Source organism: Amphiura filiformis, chromosome 10 (genome assembly GCF_039555335.1).
Source record: "Amphiura filiformis chromosome 10, Afil_fr2py, whole genome shotgun sequence".
Classification (NCBI taxonomy): domain Eukaryota; kingdom Metazoa; phylum Echinodermata; class Ophiuroidea; order Amphilepidida; family Amphiuridae; genus Amphiura; species Amphiura filiformis.
In genome coordinates this window covers 21,036,434-21,042,714 of record NC_092637.1, presented here as the reverse complement: position 1 = coordinate 21,042,714, position 6,281 = coordinate 21,036,434, and positions in this window count along the sequence as shown.

Below are 6,281 nucleotides of genomic sequence, written 5' to 3'. Positions count from 1 at the left end.
TTGCGAGTAATTAATCGTACACAAATAATGTTATAGCAAGAGGGCATATGTGGACAATCTGTTGAAAACTACCTATCCAAGCACATTTTTGACCAAAATGTAGGTTTTAAAAGTCAAAACCTCAAGTGTTCCTTACAATATTTTTCAAATTTTATGTCATTAACTGAAAAAGCATACCTAAAAAATCCATGAATTTTTTTTTAAATCAATGATGGATCGATAATGGTAGCCCTGGATTAAATTATACTAAATTAGCCTACCTAATTAACTCAAAAACCCATGAAATTTTATTGAAATCAATGATGGATCGATAATGATAGCCCTGGATTAAATTATACTAAATTAGCCGAACTAATTAACCAATTAACACGATATTAATGTCAAAATTTCAATCACTGATTGCGAGTAATTAATCGTACACAAATAATATGAATCAATACAGCATAACGTTGGCCAAGTGAATAAATAGTTCCTTGTCCCAGCCAGCATCGTTTGTTTCTGCCGCATTAAAAAAATTCTCTTTTTACAAAAATAATAATAATAATAAAAAAATAAATAACAATATAAAAAGAAGACATTTTGATTTAGTTTCGCTGTCAGTACATTTTATAGTCTCGTTTGCATAGCCGATAAGACACTAGATCTATCGTCTTTGGGGGAAAAAAGGGGAAAAACTCCTGTTTTGGAAAGGCAAAAAAAGTGCACTCATCCTCTTTTTTTTTGAAAAAAAAATTTACAACGAGAAACTAATATTTTTTTTACTTGGCTATAATTAATGCACAACGTATTATATTTCTCTCTAGCCTCGAGTTAGTAGTGCACCACGTTTATTTTAATCAAACCTTTAATTTCACAGGCAGAGGGCGTTTTGATATGCTTTCGAGTCACTTGCAAACGTATTGCATCCTAGTACTGACATTTATTCGATTGAAGCACAGTGTAGCAAAGACGAAGTAAAGATAGAAGAATGATAATAAAGAGAGCGTATTGTTGGCATAACATATTCATTATTAATGCATAAGACTAATGCAAATACTCTTAGCTCCTTGCAGAATAAAGCTGTATTTTAATCCTTTAATAATAGCATATTTCTGTGTTAGGCTTAGTCCGTGCAGTTTTACATTAGTGTATACCAAGAACAGGAATGGATTAAAAGGAATGGAATATTCTAAACATATAAACAATGCGCTATGTCATATGGAAATGTTTCTATACAAAAACGATTCTCTTATAAACCATCATGCACACAGTTTCCTCCTCGATACACCTGAGCACACATTTTCGTCCAAGAGCTCTCAAGCAAGCAGTGAATTGTCTCCGCACAGTCTTTGATAACATTACACGGTTGAGTGCATAGCAATGTAAGAGCCGTGAAGCTTCTAACTGAAAATGGGCCTCTTTGATTGGTTTTTGTCGAAACCTCAAGTGTTCCCTTCATCCAATCAGAAAGCTAACACTTTCCCCTAAAAACACTTTTAGTCACTAGGTCAACAGATAGCGCAATTTGCTATAGCGAGAGGGCGAATGTGGAAAATCTGTTGAAAACTACCTATCCAAGCACATTTTTTGACCAAAATGTAGGTTTTAAAAGTCAAAACCTCAAGTGTTCCTTACAATATTTTTCAAATTTTATGCCATTAACTGAAAAAGCATACCTATATTGTCCATATACTAGCGTCACTAGAATGAGCAATGGCCAATTATCTTTAAATTGCAAATCTTGTGCAAAAAGTTACTATATTCGCCTGTTTTGTCATATGGTTGTAAAATCAATGAACTATGACTTTGCAAAATTGCGCTTACAAATTGATATGTAGAAAAGCCGCAAACAATTCATTATATAAAAACAATTGTCAAACAATTAACTAGTTTGATAGATGATCGACACCGGCAGAATTCAGAACCTTAGACCACTAGGCCACGCTACCCATAGGTTTCCATTTTAAGAGGGTCATTCGAAAAGTTATACCTCCATCATCACATCTCTCTTATCTTAGGTGTCAGGCAATTGAAAGTACCTATGATTATACTCTTAAATCTAGGCTACAAAATAAATGTTATTTGATGAAAATGTGATTTTTGGTTGTAAAGATAACTTGGTTGAAGCGAATACAGATTTGGTACGTCAGAAACGGTTAAAAACTAAAGCCAAAAGTTTAGTTAGCATCATCTTGTAGCTTTGGATAATGTCCATAAAAAGGTCCTATTTGAGCTCCCTGACATGCCTTGGGACCGTTTCCGATGTACCAAATCTGTATTCACTTTAACCAACACATCATAACAACCAAAACTCACATTTTAATCAAATAACCTATTATAGCCAAGATTTAAGAGTATAACCATGGGTAATTTCAATATCCTGGGACGTAAGATAAGAGAGATGTGATGATGGAGGTAGAACGTTTTTAATGACTTAGTTATTACACTACCCCAACATAACAAGTATAGAATTAAAACAATATTATGACAATCAAAACAGAAAACGTACCATATTTTTGGAATTTTGCCTGCTTAAACAATAATGTGTATAGCGATAGCGGTATTGTTGATAATTGTGTGTTTTCTGCGTCCCGATAGCTTTGGTTTGGACTAAATTGGCTTGTCGGCCTGCATGCGAAGTAAAATGTAAAATTTTTCTCGTAAAGAGTCGATAGATATTTCCACTTTACACAACCATGAAAACGAAACGGTAATCTTTAATAGGTACTATAGAATTTTGAAATATTTAACGATCTTTTCACTCGTCATTTTCACTCAATTGAACAAAATAATGGCGAATATAAATAATAATAATACAAATTTAAGCAAATAAATTGTGTCGCGATTTGGTATCACAAGTCGTAAATATCCACCCTCCTCACTACCACCACCCATCTCATCCCATCCCTATACTCACCCCAAACCACCCACCCCAACACAAACACCCACCATGATCCTCCACAACACATCACATCACACCCAATCCCCTCTAACATACCCTAATACTTGCTTGTAAACACCACTACACAGTTTGGGACCCCCTGTCACCATCACCAGTTGATTCGATTTTTTAGGGTATCAATCAAGAATCAAGAGTCAAAGGACCCGCAAGCGAAGTATTATTACCACTTACCTAAAACAGTCGGAAAGCGTGCAACACATTATCACACACGTTAGTTTTATTAATACTGACATGAGGTTGGTGATCGATTACGTGGCTTTAATCCTAGATAGGTGCGTGTCAAATCTTATTATCACTAAGAGAGGTGAGATATACGAAACAAAAGATACATAGTAAGCACTTTTGTGTTTATATTTTAATACCACATCTTTTATATCACCCTTGTGTTTACTACCTCAAACACCACTTAGGTTATTCATACACTCCTAGATAGTGAGAACCAATCAGAGCCTCCGTTAGTAAATTACTAGCCGTGCATAAATGTTGTATAATTGCACGGGCGCGCACTCCGCGTAGTACCCGCAGTGCTTTCGGGCGCGTTCATTTTACTTGTGGGTTGTTGCATTTATATTTGCCTGCATTTTCCAAACTTTTAGTGACAATTTTGTAATAAATATGCAAAAATTACGGGATTTTTTTCTCGTGTATGAACTAGGTTAATAAATGCGTATCACTTGTTGCTCGAGAAATTGTACAAAATAATGCACTTGTACTGAGCTCGTGCATTAGACGCAGCAACATCTCAGTACGCGTGCATTATTTTGTACAATTTCACTCCCAACAAGTGACACGCATGTATTAACCTCTAAATAAATGCGTATCACTTGTTTGAAGTGAGATTGTACACAATAATCCACATGTACTGAGATTTTGGAATATGCAAGCAAAATGTAAATGCATCCACCCACAAGAAAAAATGAACGCGTCCGAAAACACTACGAGTACTACGCGGAGTGCGCGCCCGTGCAAATATACAATATTTATGCACGGCTAGTAATTTACTAACGATTGCTCTGATTGGTTCTCACTATCTAGGAGTGTATGAATGTGTCTTAGACATCAAAATCAGTTCACAACATCGATGCATGCGACTGTAGTGCACGTTCAAAGGACGGATTCGAACAGCGGGACCCTTTTAGAAACTGACTGCGAGATACACATATGGTCGAATCCAACCAAAAGTGTCCACGGGCCAAAAATAAAAGTCCGAAATAAAAATGTCTCCACAATTTTTTCCTTTTGCCCATTGATTGATGACATATTGGCCTTATAGGAACCAAAAGTGCCATTACTAATCTTGAAAAATAAATCCAGGACGTGTGATAGTAAATGTGATATCAAAACCCAATGTTACCTACGAATACCACTAGGATGCTTTCACTATCGCAATACTAATCAACCTAAAACAAATGGAATATTCCCATTAACGCTTTTTTCGTGTAATGTAGACCACAGGGTGTCAGGAAAATGCTAGCTCAACCAGAAAATATTTGTTTTTATTTTTATAACGCGATCAATATGATCTTTGTCAATTTATACTAGTTTATTTTTGAAAATGAAGTTTAGGTCAGTTTCTGTATTTTATTTATCAAATGAGTATGAATCAATTTACACATTGTATAAGAACGAGTAGGATATATGTTTTCAAGAATATTAGGAATTATACGCATACACCTAACGCTTTATACAATGAAAAGGTGAAGAAACCCGGGTATTCGTAGGTAACATGAGCGATTTAACAATATCTATATTGAGTTTAGAGGTTTAAATTTGGCTATTATGGTAATGAATTAATAAAATGGTAGTTTTAGATCTCTTTCAGATGGTACGTCCAAATGAATAAATGCTATTACCTTAGATCAAAATTTGTTGATGCTTTTAGCAAGATTTTGACCACTTCATTTTGATATACAAGTAGTTAATCAGCAATTTTACATAAATAATTGTTGAATGAATCCGTATATGGGTAATAATAGTGTCCTGGGGTACCGCTTAAAGTTTTTGACAATTAATTTCCCTTGGTAGGGACACTTCATTACACATGTCATGTATTATGCTGTATTCGTAAGTAACATTTCAGTATTTGTAGGTAAGAATTAGACTTTTGGTGGATATCGCAATTAAAACTTCATTTTATAAAGCACTTTGAATGTAATATTTTCTTTATGTGCGTTTATTGATACTTAAGACCCTATCATGTATTAATAATGTCGGTTCACGGCGGTTGAAAGAGGATTGAAGTAAGAAACAAAGGCACTAAAGTGACTTTAATTTGATTAATTGCACACAAATCGCTTAAAACCGTTATTGCAGACTTGTGAAGTCCATCTTGGAGTCAGTTACGTCTTGTGGCCTTTCTTTTGAGGGCAACTACAATTAGCTTTATACCAGGGTGCATCACTGTGTTGTCTAGATCATGAGACAATGAGAACAGTCGTTTTTCCATGGTATTCGTAGGTAACCTTAGCGAAAACGTCAAAAGTTACCTTCGAATAAATGAATTTGGACACAAATTACTCAGAAACCAGAAGGTCGGTAAACATTTAAAATGAAGCACACATGACAGTTGACAAATCCAAGTATTTATCCCCTTCTAATCTTCTTTGAATCTGATTTTTCTTTCAAATGAGCAGACCGTCGTCTATTTCAGTACATATTTTTCAACAATTAAGCCGTATTCGGTTTTGCATGGTGGGCATGTATGTGAATTCGCAACTTTCATTGACATATGATTTTATAGCAAACATACAGACCTTCGTTATGTACCAATATGGGCATTGGCATGAATGGCGTTGTTTCACAATACTGTCATGATGTCAAATTGTATTCGTAGGTAATATTCGGTTACCGAAATTTACCTACGAATACTTGCTTTTATTGTTGACATCTCAGAAATATTTAAACGCAGGCTATTGAAACTTGGTAGAAATAAAGAGTGTATTACCCTGCACCTATTCCTTAACTATTGTTTACTATTCTCTCACTTTGTGGAAATGACACAGGTTTTAACATGTATTCGGAGGTAATGCATATTTTTTACCAAACCTACCTTTGTGCCATTTAGAATTTCTGGCAGCTAAACACAATAATAAAGATGTCCGAATACAATGCATTTCAGTATTGGACATATCAAAGCTTGTATCAATTGCGCATTTATTAGTGATTTCCATTTTTTAAAGATATATCTAGTGCTATGAAAAATTGTATTCGTAGGTAATGTAACAAAATACCACTCAAAAAATGATCACAAAAAATTCATAATTATGTACAAATATGTGAAAAATTGAACAGGCAATCTTTGAATACACACCTTTCAGGAAATCAATTTAGATTCAATCCA